Genomic DNA, 22,944 nt, shown 5'->3' with positions numbered 1-22,944 from the left:
GAGGAGTCATTTTTATATATCCCAAAAAGAACACACCTGCTTTCTAACTCTCAGCATATTTTACCGACTGTTCTATTCAAAATGAAGAACAAAACATGTAGGTTTCAAGCATTTGATCCAAATGTTTGTTTTATACATGTTGGTGACATCATGGCATGAATGAAATACAGCAAGGAGATGATTCCTGTATCTGGATAAATTAGCACGGGAAGTACAGTGTTCAATATTCTGGCATCTTTTCATTTAGCATCATGAACAGCATCGTAAAACAACACATTGTAAGAATGTAAGTAAGTGTTTAGAGATTCACAATCATCAGCTGCATTCTTTCAGAACATGACAGCACAGCATTACCAGGACTCAGCTGGGGAGCAGTGAAGAATGGCTCCATGAGATCACTCCCTACGAGGAGAAGACTGATGAAGATGGACTGCTTGAATGGAGTGTATAACGCTTGTACTGTACTCTATGTACAAAACATTGAACATTGTAAGTGTCTGAGCCTAAAAACGATTGTTTTTTAAACAAAAATGTTCTGATTATCACAAGTAAATATTTTATATCAAACATAGTAAGTTAATTTCTTCACTATTTCTTATTTTTATTGCTTCCATCTATTTGATGACTTCTAACTTGAGGCATATTGCATATCTTTGAAGCTGTAGGACTAACCACTGGGAAATATGAAGAAAAAATATTCACAGAACCACTATACTGTTGAGCAGAAAGAGTCCATTCATCCCAGCCAGTCTATGCCAGCTCCTGGTAGAGCAATCCCCCTTCCTCACAATTCTGCATACTATCTCTCTCAAGGGCCCATCTAATTCTCTTTTAAAAGCACTGATAGATTTTGTTTCCTTCACTCTTTTAAGTAATTAAGTAAAAATATCACCTGTGAGAGAGAAAATTGTGTAAAGGAGATAAATCGAATATTTATACAAGGTCGTTGAGTCTGAGGAACCCAATGCTACTCACCACAAACATCTATATAAATGGACTCTTAAGTCATTATCACTTCCATACCAGACGTCATGGAATAAGACAATCCCAGTGCATTACATTGGACCTTTCACTCTTCTCTTAGTATTAGACACCCGTCTTCTGCTTGTTGACTTCAAATATGTTTCAATGAAAGAAAATTCTCTTATACTCCCCTGTTGCTTCAGGTGTAATGATGCTGAAAGCTAATTTTAGACAGCCATTGCTGCCAGATCCGTTCATGGTAAGGGAGTGACTTCTCCGTGGATTGTCACCTTGTTGTGGTGGAGAAGTTTGTGTGGTCCTGAGATCCCGAGAGCGATGCCATCTGGAGCTATGCTCCTGGTAGTGTCACCCATGGTGGTAAGGTCGAGGGTGAGGTCCCTGACAAAGAACAATCCAACCAAGACTTCAATGGTGGAACAGGCGGACGAAGTTACTTCGATCTCAATGGCTGTGAAGGCGGATGAAGGCTGCAACAAATCTATCAGCTCCAATCGTCGTGGTTTCCATGCCTTTGGAATCAGCTGGTTGATTCGTGAAGTATCATGTGCTTCTGGGAGTGCAACATCAAGTACACGTTAAACAAATACACACACAGGCGTCTTTGCTCTGTGGGCCACTTCTTCAGAATGAAGACTGTCATCCTCGACCTTGAGGGATAGCCACGATGATGACGAAGGGAGTGAGGAGAAAAAGATATTTTAGAAGTTTGGGACACCATACAAGACTGATAAATGGAGAGTTTCTGCAACTACAACAAAGTTATCTTTGGTTTATAAATCTTCAGGCAGCCTTTACTTTTCAAACAAAAATAGAACAAATTAGAAGCACGAATAGGCCAGCCAATCTTTAGATGAAAAACAGGGAGCTAGTGTTTTAGCTTCAGTCAATAAAAAATCAGGAACAGTTAAAATACGAAATGGCGAAGAACGAGCAGAAATGTGAGGACATGGAAAATGCAAAACAAACAGGCTGAGGTGGTGATGTGGGAAACTATGATCGGGATTGATATACAAACGGGCAAGAGATTGGAATGGAAAATGTCAGTTAGCCCACGCCAAACAATGATGTCAGAACCAGAATCAGGTTTAATGCCACTAGAATTTGTTGTGAAATTTGTTAAATTTGCAGCAGCAGTACAATGCAAAACATGATAATAAAGAGAAAAGAAAATTGTGAATTACAGTGTGTATACACACACACACACACACACACACACACATATATATATATACATGCAGGTAGTTAAGATATAAGTCCACTGATATTTCCTCTTGTCTATCTGTTAGTTTTTGATGCATACACAAGTTACTGGAAAATCTCAGTGAGCCAGCAACATGTATGGACAGAAATGGACAGCTGTTGTTTTGGGTCCTGATCCTACATCTGGACAAATAACTCAGGTGGTAGAGAATGAGACACTTAATCTTAGGGTTGCGGCTTCAAGCCCCACATTGGGCACAATGTTCTTTAGCTTTAGGAAACCAATTTCAACTGTTTATCCAAGTCTGTGAGAAGAGAAAAGCTATTGTGGCAGAGGTGCAGGTGGAAGAGGAGAGAGGCAGGCCTCAGGAGGTGTCATGCAGCACTTACTGCCTTGTTGCAAAACTGAAGCCTCACAATGCATGGTAATTTTGCATCCACAAAGGACAACATTGCTGTGAGATCAGCTGGGGTACGTGTCTTGAATGGGTTGAATGCATTGTGACCTTGCCCACCACTTCAAGACAGCGGGCAGAATCTCACCATTAAAATTGCAGGGATATGGAAATCCACGGACTGCTAAAGCAAACAAGACTTCCTTTGGAATGAACCTTCGTGAATGTCCCACTGTCAGATGCTGCACCAGTTCCTGCTAATGGTAGTAGCTGGTTGGTTGCCAAAATTGCTGTGCTGGCTATTTCACTTCAAGGCCAACTAGGGCCCATGGCACTCCACCCTCCTGTGCTATACTTGTCTGCAGACTAATCACTTAGTCATTTAGCACAGCATGGAACAAAGAAAGACTAAACCAAGTTTCAGAATCATTGGGTGATGGTTTACAATTTACAGTCCCCACCCATCACAGTTCTCTATTCTTTACTAGTCATAGAACTACTTAAAATGAACCAACGTTTCTTCTAAGACAGCAATACTATTCCAGGTCAAGGTTATGGTAAAGGTAAAACAAATGATAAGTGTCCTTTTGCTTAAAAAACACTCAATTCACAGTTTGTTCTACCACTCTTGAAACAGAACCCTCAGCGTGAATGCTGGTGCCAATATTTCTGCTTTTGCTGGAAGGTTGAAGAGTATAGATTTTCTTCAGGCTTCATGATCTGCAAATTTGCAGCTATGATTTTCACCGATGGTGAAGAAAATCTCCAATTTTCAGTTTTGTGCAGCATTTGCTGGGTTATCTTGATGTAAGAGAGAACATGTCAGTGGAGAGGGCATCCAATAACCAGTGTCTAATAACCAATATTAGGGGAAGAAATTCATTCTCATTCACAATCTAATTCTTCAATGTTATAGGATATGTGTTTCACTCTTTGCTTCAGAAAATGATTTCATTGACTTCAAAGGAGCTGAGTTTCTGAGACGGTTAATATGACAAAGGGTGAATCTCCTCTCCATAAGAACAAATAAGACAATAATCCAAATCAGAAACAAAGTCAATAAATCTAAGTCAACTAAAATCTGAGATCGGGGGTAAACTCTCTTTACAAACTTAGTAGTTATATAGTAATATTTTATTTTAAGTTGTCAGTCAATTATCATAGAAGTAGCTTCAAATCTTCATGTTTTTGTTTTTCATAACTACAAAAGCTGAATGAATACCACAAAGTTCTTATTCTGAAGCTAATTTGCTATTGTAGGCTTCAGCTGAATGATAAAAGATAATGCTTTTTCACTAAACAAACATTCATCATTTAATTGAATAATTTCAATAAATTCTGCCATCCATTTGCTGTCTTGAGGTGGTTTCTTCACACTGGTATCCTAACGGATGCATCCAGCGTCATCTGTTAAAGAATATCTTTAACAGTGAGATTTGTTGCATCAATGGATTATGAATGAGCGCTCAGGTTCTTTGAGTGTAAGTGGCAAGGTGGGACACATTCCAAACAGAGCAACAGCCAAATTTTAAAAATGATGAGCAAGCTGAAAAGGAGGTTCTCCCCTCCTATGCACAGTCTCTGAACATTTCAGATTCCTGACATATGGAACGATCAGAGGTAAAACCTCAGTGAATCCAAAACGACATTGTTCTTCAAGAACACACAGTCATGTATTGTGGTCTACATATGCTTTTATTAAAGCTTGATGCAAAGCAGAACAGCCTGTCAGACCCTTTTAGCTTTAGAATTATTCTGCCAAGATCACTGTCTTGTAGATAAAGTGCATATGTTGAAAAAATAACAGGAAACACATTTTCTGTAGTGTTCTGTAATTCAAACACAATTAAGTACAGCTGGTTAAATTTCTTTGCAAAGATTCTAGAGAGTAAAAAAGTTCCTTCTAAAACATGCATAAGGGTTTCAGGATAAATATACACGTAGACTTCAAAAACGCAGTCTACAATACTTCCACTCAACTTTTCCGCTCATGGAGATATAGACCTTTCTTGCGTAACAGATGCTGTTCAGAATCATTCCTAGCTAAACATTTTTCACTAAAAGCCAAAGTCGTTGGAGTTTGTAAGGTGTCTGGCCCCACTGCTGATCCTGTTGTATTTGTGTCAATTATATGCAAAGGAACCCTTGTTGAGTGGTGAACTGGTTTAGTAATTAAGAGAAGGCCCCTTACAGATTTTCCTTTAAAATTGTGATGCTGGGTTGCAAAGGCTACAACACTTCTGTTTCACTCCATAAGTCCGGATCAATTTACCTGATAAAGATCAAAGATTCATGCCGAGATCTTGCAGGAATGTTGCTTTAATTAAACATTGGATGAAGTTACTAAAATGTCAGGGAGGTAAACAAGACCTCACTCTTTGCTATGCCTGAATAAAAGTATAGGTTTTAAGGCAGATGTCTTGTAAATTCTTAGCCTACCAGCAGGTAAAAATCATTCTTATCATAAGTGATATTAAACAAATACTGTGTTAGATGTTTGATTACAGTAGCCTTTCATTGTAATTTTTATCCGAGAGGTAAGTGGGACGATGACCACCCTCAGAGCACAAACATATTCAAAATTTAAGAGTGTTCTGCATTATATCCTGCTAAGTAGTTCCTAATTTCCCATGTATTTTGCAATAAATACCTCACTTTGTTGCTATAAAACATCATAAACAGTTGGATTTGATCTTGAATCTTGCTTCTGTGTAAATAGATGAGATATGACCACAACAATTCATCAGTTTGCTCCAAGCTTGTCCAGATTTTACAATTTCCCACCAGACTAGATTATTCAAGTGGCCCACTATACAAACACTGGTGACAGCAAATGCTTGAACCTAGATCCAATTTTTTAACATCATGGCATCTAAATATATTAGTCATTGCACTGTTGATGTTATTTTGAACATTAAAGAATACAACAACCCAGGGTTTGCACTTTATCAACTCTACTTATTGAAAACAAGCACAAGAAAATCTGCGAACGCTGGAAATCCGAGCAACGCACACAAAATGCTGGAGGAACTCAGCAGGCCAGGCAGCATCTATGGAAAGGAGTAAACAGTGAAGAGTCTCAGCCTGAAACGTTGACTGTTCACTCTTTTCCATAGATGCTGCCTGGCCTGCTAAGTTCTTCCAGCATTTTGCAGCTGTTGCTACTTACTGAAATATTGTTTCATCAGGCTCAATTCATTGTCTGAAATGATACAAAAGCTGAAGCAGATATTTTGCATCATTCCATGTGATGTCCTGAGTCATCTCACTGTCTCCAGTTGACAATATCTCACTGTCTCAGAATCTATGATCTTTTTTTGACTGATATGAACAAACAGCTTAATGGGTCAAATCATTCAACTGGTGACCAGCCCCACGCTGCCAACTTTATATGGTAAAATGCCCTCAGAATATTTCATAGCAATGGTAAAACTGCATCAGATTTTACAAGTATATCAGTAATCTATAGCTGTATCATGGAGAGCATTCTGACAGGCTGCATCACTGTCTGGTATGCGGGGTGGGGGAGAGGCTACTGCACAGGACCAGAAGAAGCTGTCTAGTTTAGTCAGCTCCATCTTGGGCACTAGCCTACAAAGTACCCGGGACATCTTCAGGGAGCTATGTCTCAGAAAGGCAGCGTCTATTATTAAGGACCTCCAGCAGCCAGGGTATGCCCTTTTCTCACTGTTACCAACGGGTAGGAGGTACAGAAGCCTGAAGGCACACACTCAGTGATTCAGGAACAGCTTCTTCCTCTCTACCATCCGATTCCTAAATGGGCATTGAACCGTTGAACATTACCTCACTTTTTTAATATACAATATTTCTGTTTTTTGCACTTTTTTTGGTCTATTCAGCATACGAATATTGTGGTTGATTTATTTATTCATTTAATGTTAAATTATTTTTATTTTATTTATCTCTTTTTTTTTTCTCTCCTATATTATGTATTGTGTTGAACAGCTGCTGCCAAGATAACAAATTTCACGTCACATGCCGGTGATAATGAACTTGATTCAGATTCTGAGTCTGATTTCTGACTCTGATAATCGCATTGCTGACAGAATAACTTCAGCTTCTGTATGGAATTCACAGAAACCAAAGGTTACCTGATCCACTCTATGTTCACACCGTTACGATATTAGTGCTAAACCAGTATCTGGTCATCCAATGGAGAAATAAGGTGCTGATACCTTGAACAACAACTATCTGCAGGAGGAGATCAGTCAGTCAACAGATTCATCCCCCCTTGAATGCTGTTTGGCCCACCGAGTACCCACCAGTAGGTTATCTGTTGATCTGGTCATCCAATGCCATTTCACTGACTAACCAAAAAGAATGGACAGTGAGTCTGTTCTAAAACAGTTGCAGATAACCTATTCTCGTTGCCTAATGGCTAATTGCCTGAAAAAAGTCAGACAAGGCAGTCCCTATGAAGGGTCTCAGCGTGAAACATCGACTGTACTCGTTTCCACAGGTAGTGCCTGGCCAGCTGAGTTTCTTCAGCATTTTATTTGTGTTGCTGGATTTCCACCATCAGCAGATTTTCTCTTGTTTCAGAAATCAATAACTTCCATCTGAGATTCAAATCCTATACCAGGAACTTCTGTGTGATATAATCTCCTCCTCTCCTTCTATTTTGCAGGAAAAATCTGTCTGATGTTCATGTCCATGGGAATCAATGACTCAAAACTTTGCACTTCAGAAGTATCTCAGTTTCAGATCAATTATTGTAATACCATTGATCACAGCTCATTACTTCCTAGTAGAATATGTTGTAGTTTGTCTTTCAAAATTTTGGAAATACTAAGTAGTTGCGATTTGTACAACACCCGTCTGTAGAAAAGCATACCCAAGACTATGGCATTTTCTATTATATCCAAACAGCTCTTGAAGTAGGGAAGTTAAGGAGATGGCAGAGGTAAGGTAAAGATCCAAGGTCTTTTCAACTTTCTATCCTTACTTTCTACTATACACAATGCCAGGCGTTGACTAGCCCACGGCCACTATGGTCACAGATGAGTTCTCTGACGAGATACCCCTGCCGTAAAGAAACTCTGTGGTTGCTCACCTGTTCTGGAAGGCCAAAAACCGCCTACTTGAGCTACGGAACTGACAGGCAAATCAAACACATGGAGAACCGATCATGGTGGTCTAAAGCAGGACGTGACACAGGTTGGGAATAGGCAAAGTAAAAAGCACCAAAACCTACCTTCACTAGAGCAGTCTGCAGTAGTTCCTCGAAAGGATTTGGATAGACCACTCAATCTTCAGCACAGCTTGGCAGTGAATGAATATCACTCTGATTTGTACTTAAAAATTACATCTGAAAAAAGATGAGAAAAAAATTGCAGTAAGCAGGAGGCTGAGGTATGATGCAAGTTGTTAGAGATTATTTTTCACCAAGAATTTAATCTCCTATAAATGCCTACTTTTAAACATTGCTGATTTGACTGTTTTGGCTTTTCTTTGTTAACAGAAGCTCTCAATGTATGTCATTGCATGGGCACCACGACAGTCACAGATGCTTAACACATTTCATAGGTTATTTGCAGAGCCAAGAGTACCTTGTCAAATGTTTTTGTTAGCTCTTTAATTGAACTCTTATGTGCTTTAAGTTTCTGTATAATGTAGTTATAAATGTCAACTGAATATAAAAAAGCATTTGAATCATTAAATCGATCCAACCAATCATTCTTTTCCAATTAATAACACATTCATTCAGCCCATTCACCTTTTGTATGTAGAACAGAAACAGAAGAAATTACTTGTGCTTCTATATGGAATTGGAATTGGATTTGGTTTATCATTGTCACATGTACAGAGATACAGTAAAAAACTTTCCTTCATCCTATTCGTACAGATAAAATGATTACACATTGCATTGATGGATAACAAGGTAAAACTATAACAAAATGCAGAATAAAGTGTAACAGCTCAAGAGAAAGTGCAGTACAGATAAACAGTAAGGTGCAAGATCATTACGAGATAGATTGTGAGGTCAAGTGCCCATTTTACCATCTTAGGGAATCATTCAATAGTCTTATAGAAGCAGTCCTTGAGCCTGGTGTTACATACCAGGATTTATGAACATTTGGAGAGGCATGATATGATTAGGAATATCAGCATGGTTTTGTCAAAGGCAGGTCATGCCTTAGCAGCCTGTTTGAATTTTTTGAGGATGTGACTAAACATACTGATGAAGATAGAGCTGTGGATGTAGTGTATATGGATTTCAGCAAGGCATTTGATGAGGTACCCCATGCAAGGCTTATTGAGAAAGTAAGGAGGCATGGGATCCAAGGGGATATTGCTTTGTGGATCCAGAACTGGCTTGCCCATAGAAGGCAAAGAGTGATTGTAGACGGGTCATATTCTGCATGGAGGTTGGTCACCAGTGGTCTGCCTCAGGGATCAGTTCTGGGACCCCTACTCTTTGTGATTTTTATAAATGACCTAGATGAAGAAGTGGAGGGATGGGTTAGTAAATCTGCTGGTGACACAGTGGTTGGGGGTGTTGTGGATAGTGTGGAGGGCTGTCAGAAGTTACAACGGGATATTGATAGGATGCAAAACTGGGCTGAGAAGTGGCAGATGGAGTTCAACCCAGATAAGTGTGACGTGGTTCATTTTGGTAGGTCAAATATGATGGCAGAATATAGCATTAATGGTAAGACTCTTGGCAGTGTGGAGGATCAGAGGGATCTTAGGGTCCAAGTCCATAGGACACTCAAAGCTACTATGCAGGTTGACTCTGTGGTTAAGAAGGCATACGGTGTATTGGCTTTCATCTACCGTGGGATTGAGTTGAAGAGCTAAGAGGTAATATTACAACTATATAGGGCCCTGGTCAGAACCCACTTGGAGTACTGTGTTCAGTTCTGGTCACCTCACTACAGGAAGGATGTGGAAACCATAGAAAGGGTGCAGAGGAGATTTACAAGGATATTGCCTGGATTGGGGAGCATGCCTTATGAGAATAGGTTGAGTGAACTCGGCCTTTTCTCCTTGGAGCGACGGAGGATGAGAGGTGACCTGATAGAGGTGTACAAGATAATGAGAGGCATTGATCGTGTGGATAGTCAGAGGCTTTTCCCTAGAGCTGAAATGGCTAGCACAAGAGGGCATAGTTTTAAGGTGCTTGGAAGAAGGTACAGAGGAGATGTCAGGGGTAAGTTTTTTATGCAGAGAGTGGTGAGAGCATGGAATGGGCTGCAGGTGGTGGTGGTGGAGGCGGAAACGATAAGGTCTTTTTAAGTGACTCCTGGATGGCTACATGGAGCTTAGAAGAACAGAGGGCTATGGGTAAAGCCTAGGTAGCTCTAAGGTAGGGACATGTTCGGCACAGCTTTTTGGGCCGAAGGGCCTGTATTGTGCTGTATGTTTTCTATGTTTCTATACTTCTGCCTGAGGAAAGAGGGGAGAAGGGAGAATGTCCAGGGTGAGTGGGGTCTTTGATTGTGCTGACTACTTTTCTGAGGAAGCAAGAAGTAGACAGAATCCATCGAGGAGAGGCTGATTTCCGTGATGTGCTGAGCTGATTCCACAACACTCTGTAGTTACTCGTGGTCACGTACAAAGCAGTTTCCATACCAATCTGTTATGCATCAAGACAATGGTGCATTGATTAAAATTTGATCAGGGTTGATGGAGACATGCCAAACTTCGTTTGCCTCCTGAGGAAGTAGATGTGGTTGTGAGCTTTCTGAGCCATACCTGTACCTGTTTGGACCAGGACAGGCCGTTGGTGATCTTCACACCTGGGAACTTGAAATTCTCAACCTTGAAGGGGATGGAGGATGGGAATGTTGGTTCAAATTCTTCAGCAATCAGTAAATAACTCCTAAGAGCAATAACTAACTCATGGTTAGGTAGCTGGTGAGTGTCCATTCCGTAAGGTGCCCAAAGTGACATTTACTGTAATAAAATAGAAAAACTAAGAATGATATTTGCTTTTGGCTGTAGCAGCTTTATTTGGAAAGTGGGGAACATTTCTCATGTTTTCTTACGACAGGGTTGGAGGCCCTATGACACACTGAGTTTTTGTCAATTCTCAGAGCATTACATCAGTCAGATTCCTCTACTTATTTCCCCTCTAACGCCCACTAATTCCCCTCCCAACTACCTACAGTAAAATAACTTACAGCAGCCAATTAATCTACAACCCAGCACGTCTTTGAGAAGTGGAAAGGAACTGGGACATTTTGGGGAAACCCATGTGGTCATACAGTGGTGTATAAACTCCATACTCAGCACTTGAGGTCAGGATTTGTGAGGCAATCATTTCTTTAAGGATGATGTATGGTCATAGTGGAGAGTAAATAGTCAAGCATTTACCATTTCTGACCATTTAATTCACCATGTGACATGAAAATAGAGGCTGTTAAACAGTAAATAGGAATAATTTTGCTCACTTCTAAATGATCATCCTGGGTAGATGAGGCAATGACAATTATTTTCTCAACAAGTTTTGTCTCAAATCTTGTTGAAAAAATAATTGGGAAATAAAATAAGCTTTTCTGTAGTAAGAGGTGTCAAGTCTATTAGAAATAAGCATTATCATCAGTGACTTACATGAAGAAATGTTCAAGGCACTAAAGGTTCTGCTCTGGCTATTTTATGGAAAGTCAAATTTAACAGAATCTTAGCCTGATGTGTTAGAGAATTAGATAAACTCTCACCACTCTCAGGTGATCAAAATTAAACCACATGGAGGACTTTAGCAAAAAGTGGCATCCATAGAATAAACTAAAAATTGCTCAGTCTCAATTCATAATGGTGCTACATTTCACTATAAACAGAATGAAATAATTGGCCTCAACTTGCCAAGCTGCAGGCTTCTATTAGCTAAAAATAGGTTGGGTGTCAATTCATGGGGCTGAGTTACTGTTCAGAATTGCTTTGGGAGGATCACACCCTAACTAAACACAAGAGATAGTTCCAGTATCTCTAAGTTTGGCTCCAGGCTCAGAAATGGGATGTGTCCAGTCTGGTTTCCAGTTGAAGTGCTGTGTAACAGTGTAAGTGTCATCATTCGTTCCAAGCAGAGTTATTTCCAGTGCTATTGCAACTTTACTGCATGACAAGGAATGATGTAGGGTGACTCTGAGACTATTTTGACTGGAAATACAAAGTCTGTTTATATTTGTGCAGAGTCATCATCTCCTTTTAGTATTCCACTCTGTCATCATCATTCCATGACAAACCCTTTAAGAAATATTCCCTGTATAACTATACATCTCTGAGTAGCCCAATAGCTCACTAGCAAGGGCCCTTTTCATTCAAAATAAAGATTTCATCAATGGACTTATCAGTAACAAAGACACTTTTGCAAAAAAGTAAACACGGCCCACACCCTTGGTTGTTTCAGTAATAAATTCACTGTCAACCACTTTACTGAGAAAACCAAGCCTTCATCATCAGCAGCTTTGGACTAATTGAGGCTAATTACCTCATTCAGTCTAAAGTGAAATGTAGCACCATTAAGCACTGAGACTGGACAGCTTTCTGATCACCTATGAATGGCTTTTCTTGCTACAGCCCTCTGTGTGGTTTAATATTGGTTTCTTGAGAGTGTTGAGGGTTCACACCGAGCTCAGGGTCTGTTAACTATAATGTTCCATACATTGAAAAAAGTATATCAATCAGTTCTGAAGATTTAAGGCCTTTAACTTGCCAGGTTTCTTCATGCATCCCACATGCTTTAACCTATTTGTAAATATCCATATTTTTAAGTATTGCATTTTGTTCAATAAATATATGCCTCATACACAGTTCTCAAGCTTTTGCTGTGATGCACAATCTGTTTCTCTGATCAAGACAGACACGGTATCAGGAGAGAGACAGTCATGTGATTTCCTGTGTCACGGGTATACACAGCAGTCTCATGTGAGCAGTTGGTGAAGGTGCAATTGTCAGTTGTTTAGCAGGACTCTTTTGGTGTTTGTATTGCCCAGGTGATCGAAGGCCGTGTGGAGAGCCATTGCAGTCACCGTAGACCTATTGTGGTGATGGGCAAATTGCAGTGGGTCCAGGTCCTTGCTGAGGCAGGAGTTCATTCTCACCATGACCAACCTCTCAACATTTCATCACCAGAGATGTGAGAGCCACTGGATGATAGTCATTAAGGCAGCTCACACTGCTCTTCGTGTTACTTGTCATCTGTAATCAGTAATTTGGTGAGAATGTACGGAGTATGGATAGTAAGTTTATAGCAAGTAAGTTCAAACAATTACGTTTTTGAAAAATAGTAAGTATAAACACTCCCCTCAATTTCCTTGTCCCCAGTCAGCCTCACCCCCTCTTTACTGCCTTCCCTCTCCACCCCGTCTTCCCTCTTACCCCCACATTGGACATTAGTTCAGGGTGAAAGGTGAAATATTTTAGGGCAATCTGAAGGGGAATTCTTCACTCAGAGATTGGTGGAGTGCGGAATGAGCTGCCAGTGGAAGTGGAGGACGCGGGTTCGATTTAAACATGAAAGAGAAATTTGAGAGAGGACATGGATGGAGGGTGTATGAAGGCTATGGTGCAGGTAGTTGGAACCAGGTAGTAAAAACAGAAACAGGTTGGCATTGACTAGAAGGGCAGAAGGGCCTTTTTCAGTGCTGCTGGGCTCTGTGACTCCAATAAAAAGACTGATGAAATGATGGATACTTCAAATCCTCATGGATTTATTTAGCCTTCAATGGATTCCAAAGCTTTATGTCAAAAAAATTACATTCAACGTGATTTTTATTTGTTTATTGTTTAGAATCTAGATATCACTGACAAGGGCCTCCTTTATTGCTTACCCATTCTGACAAGTGAAGTCAGAGCCAAAGTAAAAGCAAAAGAGAGGACATACAAGGAAGCCAGAGCTAGTGGGAAGATAGAGGATTGGGAAGCTTTTAAAAACTTGTAGAAGGAAACTAAGAAGATCATTAGGAAGGAAAAGATGAATTATGAGAGGAAGCTGGTGACGAATATCAAAGAAGATACTAAAAGCTCTTTTTAAGTATATAAAGGGTAAAAGAGAGTTGAGGGTAGATATAGGACCAATACAAAATGTTGCTGGAGATATTGTAATGAGAGATGCAGAGATGGCAGAGGAACTGAATGGGTATTTTGCATCAGTCTTCACAGTGGAAGACATCTGCAGTATACTGGACATTCAAGAGTGTCAGGGAAGTGAAGTTTGTGCAGTGAAAATTATGACTGAGAAGGTGCTCAGGAAGCTTAATGGTCTGAAGGTGGATAAATCTCTTGGACCTAAAGGAATGCACCCTTGGGTTCTGAAAGAAGTAGCTGGAGAGATTGCGGAGGCATTAACGATGATCTTTCAAGAATCCATAGATTCTGGCATTGTACCAGATGACTGGAAAATTGCAAATGTTACTCCACTATTTAAGAAGGGTGGGAGGCAGCAGAAAGGAAACTATAGACCTGTTAGCCTGACATCAGTGGTTGGGAAGTTGTTGGAATCAATTGTTAGGGATGAAATTAAGGAGTGCCTGGAGGCACATGACAAGACAGGCCAAAGCCAGCATTGTTTCTTAAAAGTAAAATCCTGCCTGACAAACCTACTGCAATTCTTTGAGGAAATTACAAACAGGATAGACAAAGGAAATGCAGTAGACATGGTTAACTTGGATTTTCAGAAGGCCTTTGACAAGGTGCTGCACATGAGGCTGCTTAGCAGGTCCATGGAATTACAGGAAAGTTACTAGCATGGGTGGATCCTTGGGTGGTCGGCAGAAAACAGAGTGGGAATGAAGGGATCCTTTTCGGGCTGGCTGCCGGTTGTACCAGTGGAGTTCCACAGGGATTAGTGTTGGGACTGCTGCTTTTTACGCTGTATGTCAGTGATTTGGACCATGGTATTAATTGGTTTGTGGCTAAATTTGCCGATGATACAAAGATAGATGGAAGAGCCGGTAGTGTTGAGCAAACAGGGATCCTGCAGAGAGACCTAGATAGTTTAGGGAAATGGGCAAAGGAGTGGCAAATAAAATACAATGTTGGAAAGTGTATGGCCATGCACTTTGGTGGAAGAAATAAACGGGCAGACTATTATTTAGATGGGAAGAGAATTCAAAATGCAGAGATGTAAAGGGACTTGGGAGTCCCCGTGCAGGATACCCTAAAGGTTAATCTCCAGGTTGAGTCGGTTGTGAAGAAGGTGAATACAATGTTGGCATTCATTTCTAGAGGTGTAGAATATAAGAGCAGGGATGTGATGTTGAGGCTCTATAAGGCACTCGTGAGACCACATTTGGAGTATTGTGTGCAGTTTTGGACTCCTTATTTTAGAAAGTATATACTCAAATTGGAGAGGATTCAGAGACAATTCACGAGAATGATTCCAGGAATAAAAGGGTTACTATATGAGAAACATCTGGCAGCTCTTGGCCTGTATTCTCTGGAGTTCAGGAGAATGAGGGGGGGATCTTATAGAAACATTCCGAATGTTAGAAGGCCTGAACATATTAGATATGGCAAAGTTATTTCCCATGGTGGGGGATTCTAGGATAAGAGGGCACGACTTCAGGTATGAAGGACATCCTTTTAGAACTGAGATGTGGAGAAATTACTTTAGTCAGAGGGTGGTAAATCTGTGGAATTTGTTGCCACGAGCGGCTGTGGAGGCCAAGCCATTGGGTGTATTTAAGGCAGAGATAGATAGGTTCTTGATTAACCAGGGCATCAAAGGTTATGGGGTGAAGGTAGAGGAGTCGGGATGACTGAAAGAACTGGATGGCGGAGCAGACTCAATGGGCTAAATGGCCTACTTCTGCTCCTATATTTTATGGTCTAAATGCGGTTTTGTGGCAGCAGTACAGTGCAAGATGAAAATTATTATAGGTAACAAAAACGAAGTAAATAGCGGATAAGAGGATTAGCAAGGTTGTGTTCATAGGTTCATGAATGATTCAGAAATCTGATGGTGGAAGGGAAGAAGCTGTTCCTGAAACATTGAGTGTGGGTCTTCACGCTCCTGTACCTTCTCCCTGAGGATTGTGATAAGAAGGGGTCATGGCCCTGGTGGTGAGGGCCCTTAATGAAGGATGCACCTTCTTGAGACTCTACCTTTGGAAGATGCCCTCAATCGTGGTGAGGGTTGTGTCCTTGATGGAGCTGGCTGAGGGTTTTTAACAGCAGTCTGGTAGCTTTGTGGTCAATATGAAGATTAGATTTTGATGGATTCCAGACTTTGAAACCCATGGCTGCCACAGTGGTAATGGAGCTTGCATTTCCGGATTGTTAGCACAGGCTCTGGGTTACTAGTCTGATAATTTAACCACTGTGTCACTGCCATACATTCACCAGGCAAAAACAACAGAGCCTCTCACATCAGTTTCTGGTGTTAATAGCCAAGCAAGGGCTTTTAACCAGAATGCATAAATAACATAAACACGAGGAATTCTGCGGATGCTGGAAATTCAGGCAACACACATCAAAGTTGCTGGTCAAATCTCTTACTAGCTCTTCCTTCAGTTAGTCCTGACGAAGGGTCTCAGCCTGAAACGTCGACTGTACCTCTTCCTAGAGATGCTGCCTGGCCTGCTGCGTTCACCAGCAACTTTGATGTGTGTTGCATAAATAACACTCATTTTTTTTACAATACTCTGTGATCCTTTTCACTTAACCAAGGGCCTTCCTTTAATTTGGACTCATCCCGCATACATGTTCAACATCTACAGTGCTGTGTTAATCCATCATATGCATTAACAAGCACCTGATTTGAATGGTGTGCTGCCGGAAAACCTGAATAATAATTTCAGCTTCCACTTTTTGCCGAGTCAGAGCAGAGCTACCTGCTCCTCATTAGCTAACTACAAATATTAAAGCTGACAGTCTTCACTTTGTAAACAGCTCTCACAGTGCAAATATGTTTTTTTTAAACTTGGTGACAAGGACTTTGGCAAGAATGGTTAATTAAAGAAGGGGTTCCCAATGGGGGGGTCCATGGACTCCTTGGTTACTGGTGTAAAATAGGTTGAGAACCCCGATTTAAGGTAACGCTGTACAAATTTCAAATATCTCTTCTTCCATGCACCAAGACAGGCTGAGGTTTGCTGGAGTCAAGAATGACCTGTTTTTATTCACTACTACAGTGAGTGGGGATATGAGCAACATATTCCTGCATCTCAGAGGACCAGACCAGACCAAACAGCCACACCTATCTGGTGGGGCTGATCTTATTGACATGAGCCCAGTGCTGAGTACTTGCTGAGAATGTGGTCCTGGGAGTACAAATGAGATACTTGACAGGCCCGATGATAAATTGCTGATGGGATTGAAAGTTTAATCGTGCACAGAACTGAAGTGAAAGTTTGGGTTTCAGAAATTGATTAGGTTTCAAACAGAAAAGTCCACAGCTAGAAACTAAATTCCAAAAGTTAGTCCAAAACTTGTGCACAAGTTTCATCAGATTTCATTTCACTGGATTTTCTCAGTCCACCCTCAGAATCATTAGAGAGGGTCATATGTGAAAAGGATACAATATCTAGCTTAGATCACAAGGGGGATTTATGATTGAGTCCCTGGTTACAACTATCATATGGATATTAGCAGGTGTAGGAAAACAAATCACTCACACTACTTGTACAAGGGACCCAAGAGAATGGTGAATGAAGATTTGAAATTTATAACATCAGCTGTTTATCAGAGCTGTAGCTTCTGGGAATCATCCTTTACCCAAAATTCAAACTAATATCCAATCCACAGATACCAGACAGAAAATTATAGCTTTTTACGCAGAGATGAAGAAGAAACAGATAGTTAACAGAATAACAGCTCAGTGAGAAGCAGACTTAGAAACAAGTCTTCGCTATTTTATGTTTACAGTCATGATAAGTGCTCCCATAAAAATTTCATCAGCTTTTCTTCTTTTAAATGCTGCATGCTGCAAGCAGCTGGCAATATACTGCTCTGTTTCAAGCTATAGGTCTTTTGTAAGATTCAACATGTGCTTCTCTGGTCACTCATAGAGTCACAGATTCCAGACAAGGGCTGAAAAGTAACATTAAGCTGGTTGAAAGACCTTCCAAACTCGGTGCATATTTTGGAAGAGTGCATCAACCTGGGCTGCTCTGGCAGAGTACAGCTAGAATCCACATACCCGAGGAATTCAGCAATGCTCTAAGAGAGGAAAGGAATTTGATGGCCAATTGCCTGTTGCACTCTGAAACACACCCATTGCACAACCCTACTGAAAGAACTGGGGCTGTTCTCAAACCTCATCATAAGAATGGCAGAATGACTGTGGTTAGATACATTTGTGAATTCCAGCTGTTTTCCAGATAAGATTATAAATCATTATCTAGCAATCAGGCAAAATACATAATTTAAATTAGAAACATATTTTGAAAATTCTGGACATAAAATTCTTATGAGTAAGTGGAGAAGTCATTTTGCAATACTGTATTCTATCAGAGATCCCAGGAGAAACTGACTATCTTTGGTGAATCTGTGGGCTATTCCTGGTTGGTCTCTTGATGGGGTTTGCTTGGATCCAGCTGTTCCAGCTGAAAGGAAGTTGCAGTGCAAGAATAGTAGAACCTTTGTAATGGCAGAAGAGAAAATAAGGAGCTAACTGCAACATTAAACTGAATTAAACCTCATATCCAATTCCAGGAAGAAAGGAAGAGGTAATTGGGAGAGGTTACTATCTTTTGTTCCTTGCTTTAAAAACATGTAAAAGTTTCAGCACGTGGCACCAACTGACACACACACACTGACTGCCATGAATACGAATGGAACTAAATGTGCGGAGTTGAGTGAAAAGCAAAGAGTATTCAGGAGCCAAAGTGCTGGGACAGGGTGCAATGGAGTTAGAGGCAGATCAACGCACACAAGTGCTGGAGGAACTCAGCAAGTGAGGCAGCATCTATAGAGGGTAATAAACAGTTCACAGTTCGGGTTGAGAAACTTCTTCACGACTGGAAAGGAATGGGGCAAAAGATGCTGCTCAACTTGTTGAGTTCCTACAGCATCTTGTGTATGTTGTTCAATACTTTCAGCACATGCAGAATCTCCTGTGTTTATAAAGACTGTGTTTATGGTTGGTTGGGACATGGAGTTGGCTTAGATGGAAATTTGAAAGAGCAGGTCAGAGAGCGATTACAGAGCCTCTGTCAGTTAACGATCCAGAGGTAGAAGCAAAAAATTTTCTTATTCCCACTCTATTCTGACCTGAGTTTGGCCTGCCACACTGTTCCATTAATACCCAACAGAAGCTTCAGGACCAGCACCTCATATTCTGCCTGGGCACATGGCAGCCGATTGGATTCAATATCAACTCCAGCTTCAGATAACTCACTTTCTCTGTTATTGGCAATTCTGCTGCAACTTCATCCATCTCACTGCTAACACAGCCTATTCCATTGGTTTTTCCAGCATTCTGCTTTTGGTATGTCTTCTCTGCAACTACATCTAAATTTTTCAACTTTTACATGTTCCTCTGTTTCTTCTTTCACTCTTAAACTTCCCTCATAAATCCATCCAGCAGACAGCATATGACAACAGCAGCCCTATGAAGGATATGCCCTTTGTCCATGTATTCCTTCACCACACTCTCTGCAAACTAAAACTAACATTTCCTACCTTTCCATTTCTGAGGAAAAGTCTTTGAATTGAAATGTAAACTTTGTTTATGTTTATACATACATTTCTAGTCTTAGCTGGTATTACTATTACTTCAGATTTCCAGCATCTATCATTTTCTAAAATTTAAATTACACCCCAGAAATTTCATTCAAGCTACATAGTACCTGGTTCAGAGGGGAAAAGCATCGTCTGTGAGTTTCACGTGTCATTGCTGACATTTATGACTTTGTCACTGAAAAAGATAGGGAAGGAAACTTCAGTCATTGTTTTGGAATTAACTTTTTGGCAATATACAAATATTTACTCTCCTGTCTGAAATCAAAAATAGCTTAACCCTAAAAAACTTACACATTCTACATTTTGGGATTTTATTTTTGTTTATTCCGAAATGCAACATCAGAAGAGTTAAATTTAAGATCACAAATGAATACATTTTAAATATGAATTCAGTGGCCAGGATCAGGAATAGTTATTACCCCTCAACCATCAGGCTCTTGAAGCAAAAGGGATAACTTCACTCAACTTCACTTCATCATTGGAATGTTCCCACAACCTATAGATGCACTCTCATGGACTGTTCATGTTCTCGATATTTATTGCTTATTTATTTATTATTATTATTATTATTTCTTTCTTTTTGTATTTGCAGTTTGTGTCTTTTGCACACTGTTGAATGCCCAAGCTGGTGAAGTCTTTCATTGATTCTGTTATGCATTTATTGGGTATGCCCACAAGAAAATGAATCCTAGGGTTGTACATGGTGTCATATATGTACAGTACTTTGACAATAATTTTCCGTTGAACTTTAGTCTGAAAACTAACTGAACATTTTGACAATTTCTGCATGATTTTATGCCTTGGATTACTGCCACATAATTGGCCGATCAAATATTTGCATTAACAAGCAGATGTGCAGGTGCACCTAACAAAGTGGCCACTGGGTGTATTGTGCTATGGTTCATTTTGCCTTTTTCTACTAGGTTGGGCTGAACACATATAAACAACTTAGAAGTATGACAAAAAACAAACCTGAAATAAAAGCAAAAATTTGCTGGAGATCGTCTGTAGGTCAGCCATCATTGATGGGGAGAGAGCGAATCATTTTACTTAGAAAAGCATTGTTCTGAAATCTCAACTCATCCGCCCTGCTAACCATTTCCTACATTGGTTTCAGTTAGTAAGGGTTCCTTTGGCCACCAGCTGAATAAATACACTCATAGTGTGGTCACATAGAATCATCAGCTGCCAAATTTGAGAAGGGTGTGCCTGTGAGTTAGATTCCGCTATTGCTGACTAGCTTTGGACATATGTGATACAGGTCACATTGTTTGCCATCTAGAGCAAGGGCTTCCCAAGTTCTTTAATGCCATGGACCCCTACCATTAACCCAGAGGTCCATGGACCCCAGCTTGAGAACCCCTGTGGCATCATTTGTTTTCGATACCAATGCTGCTAAACTGAAGCTCACACAATATGCTCAGCTCACAAAGAGTTTCCAGTATTTGACCTTAATCTCCAATCCCACCCCTCAACAGACTGTGATGGAGGATAAGTCCGTGGGTATATTTAAGGCGGAAGTTGATAGTTTCCTGATTGGTCTGGGCAGCAAAGGATATGGTGACTAGGCAGGTGTATGGGTTGAGTGGGATCCAGGATCAGCCATGATGAGATTGTAGAGCAGACTTGATGGGCTGAATGGCCTAATTCTGCTCCTGTATCTTATGGTCTTATGGTCTAAACAATCTTCAATGATCTGCAGATAATTGTTGATCAATATCCATACAGTTTTGGTTGGCACTGAACCCATGAACACTACCTCCTTACTTTTTAATTTCTGTTTTTGCAGTACTTATTTTATATATATATATATATGTATATTTACTGTAATTCACAATTTTGTCTCTATCATTATGTATTGCATCATATGCCGGTGATAATAAACCTGATTCTGATTCATTAAGTTACTGATTTCAGACCTTGTTACAGTTTGGAAGTCTCCAGTGAGTGGCGTTACAAAGGACTTAGTTTTCAAAATCCAGCTGCTTGCATACGTAGGTGCTTTGGTTATCATCTCTCGAGATGTGCAGTGTAAGAGGGAAAATCAGTCACAGGGCAAGACGAACAGTTAAAAGATGGAGGAGGGGAATGTGGAAGAAAGTACTTCAGCAGAAAACATTATCCCCTAAGTGTGTTCATGGCGCAATTCCTCTTTATGACCCGCAGCAAGAAACAATGCATCAGCAGACCTTCCTTTAGTAAGGAGATCCAAGATGGTGGAACACAGTTAGGGTCATTTTCACAGGAATATCTGTAGCCACAAAGTCTGCGAACCTTTCTAGGCTCATTTCAAACCGAGGCTGCAATAACCTGCATCTTACAGTATAGTGTTTGATTAGGTATGTCATGGAAGCTCTCTGTTCCAGTGAACATTGTTCATTTCCTTCTCCCCCACTGGAGACAGATTGAGCACATGGCTTTGACAGGATTGTGGGCTTCCCAGTAGAATAGGCTGATGTGGGCAGAATTAATGGCATTTTGCAAACACCACCTTGAACTCTGAAAGGCACTATGGGTGGATTGGAATCCATGGCCAAGACATCAAGTAGGTGCATGACCAAACTGAGCACATCATGATTGTATTCATCTGCTGCCTTTCCCACATCGAACATGCCTTCATTCTGCACCATGACACTGCATTACAGTATCTATGTCTGAGGAACAAATCATATCAGGTTATGACTACCAGGTTTAAGGATCTATCAGCTTATCATAGGGCACTTGACTCTCATCATCATCATCATCATGTGCCATGTTGTATGATGTGGGCGACCATGGTCTTCTATCTGAGAAGTTCTAATAAGTTCTTCAAAACTTCAAGAAAGTCAACTGCAACTTTCTCTTCAATCAGTTTTTCCCATCGCAGTAAGGTGTTTGACCTTCTCTTTCCTGAGTACATGTCCCAGAAATTCCATTTGCCGTTTCCTGATTGATGATATCAGCTCTCTTTTTATTCTGGCTTTTCGCAACGCTTCCTCGTTTGCTTTTTTTTATAGTTAGTTAGGATGTCTGTCTGTCTAGGTACCATATCCGATGCGGACTTTGGTGACCATGGTTTTCCATATAGATCTATCCTTCGTTTTTTGGATGACTTCCATCTCCTCGATGTGTAGCCACCTGGCTATGCTTTTGATGTACATAAGCCGAGGTCTTTCTCTAGGTTTACTCCCCTCAATCTTTCCAGAGAGTATGAGTTTTCCTAGTTCATCTTTCCGCATGATGTTAGGATAGATTACAATAATGTATTTGCAACTGAAGTTAAACTAACGATCCTGTAATAAGCAATATGTATTTGCTTTCACTTATAGACAGCTCTACTGCTTCAGCAGTCCTCCAATGCATTAGACTGCCTCCAGTGACAGGAGAGGTTGAAAAACTGTTACTAGAACTTTCACAAGTTGCTCCTTTTAGCAACTTTTCATATATACAAACAGATGGGGAGGATAATGCAGAAATGGTGTTTAAAAAGAAAGGTATGGTCTGAGCACCCAGAGACAAGAGAAAATCTGCAGATCCTGAAGGGTCTCAGCCCGAAATGTTAACTGTACTCTTTTCCATAGGTGCCGCCTGGCCTGCTGAGTTCCTCCACCATTTTGTGTAGTTTGATTCTGAGGATCTAAAGTTACTGCTCCATCACAGGGAAGGGCAGCTGTTCTTAAGGAATTTCATGAAAACACTGAGTGTATACGTATCTTCTCAAGTAAGTTGAAAGAAG

The 22,944-nt window shown here is 40.5% G+C and overlaps 1 long non-coding RNA gene across 1 annotated transcript in view; it reads right to left on the bottom strand.

Annotated features, from left to right (window-relative positions):
- Positions 1–212: 212 nt before the first annotated feature.
- Positions 213–22,944, bottom strand: part of LOC134359207 (uncharacterized) — a 43,929-nt gene continuing 21,197 nt past the window's right edge. Inside the window, exons 2-4 of the long non-coding RNA XR_010021065.1 lie at positions 19,337–19,404; positions 7,795–7,908; positions 213–466 (exon numbers count right to left, since the gene is read on the bottom strand). This is a non-coding gene — a long non-coding RNA (uncharacterized LOC134359207). The remainder of the gene's footprint in view (positions 467–7,794; positions 7,909–19,336; positions 19,405–22,944) is intronic.

Source organism: Mobula hypostoma, chromosome 20 (genome assembly GCF_963921235.1).
Source record: "Mobula hypostoma chromosome 20, sMobHyp1.1, whole genome shotgun sequence".
NCBI lineage: Eukaryota > Metazoa > Chordata > Chondrichthyes > Myliobatiformes > Myliobatidae > Mobula > Mobula hypostoma.
The sequence above is the reverse complement of the archived record's forward strand: the minus strand, read 5'-3'. Positions and strand labels throughout refer to the sequence as shown.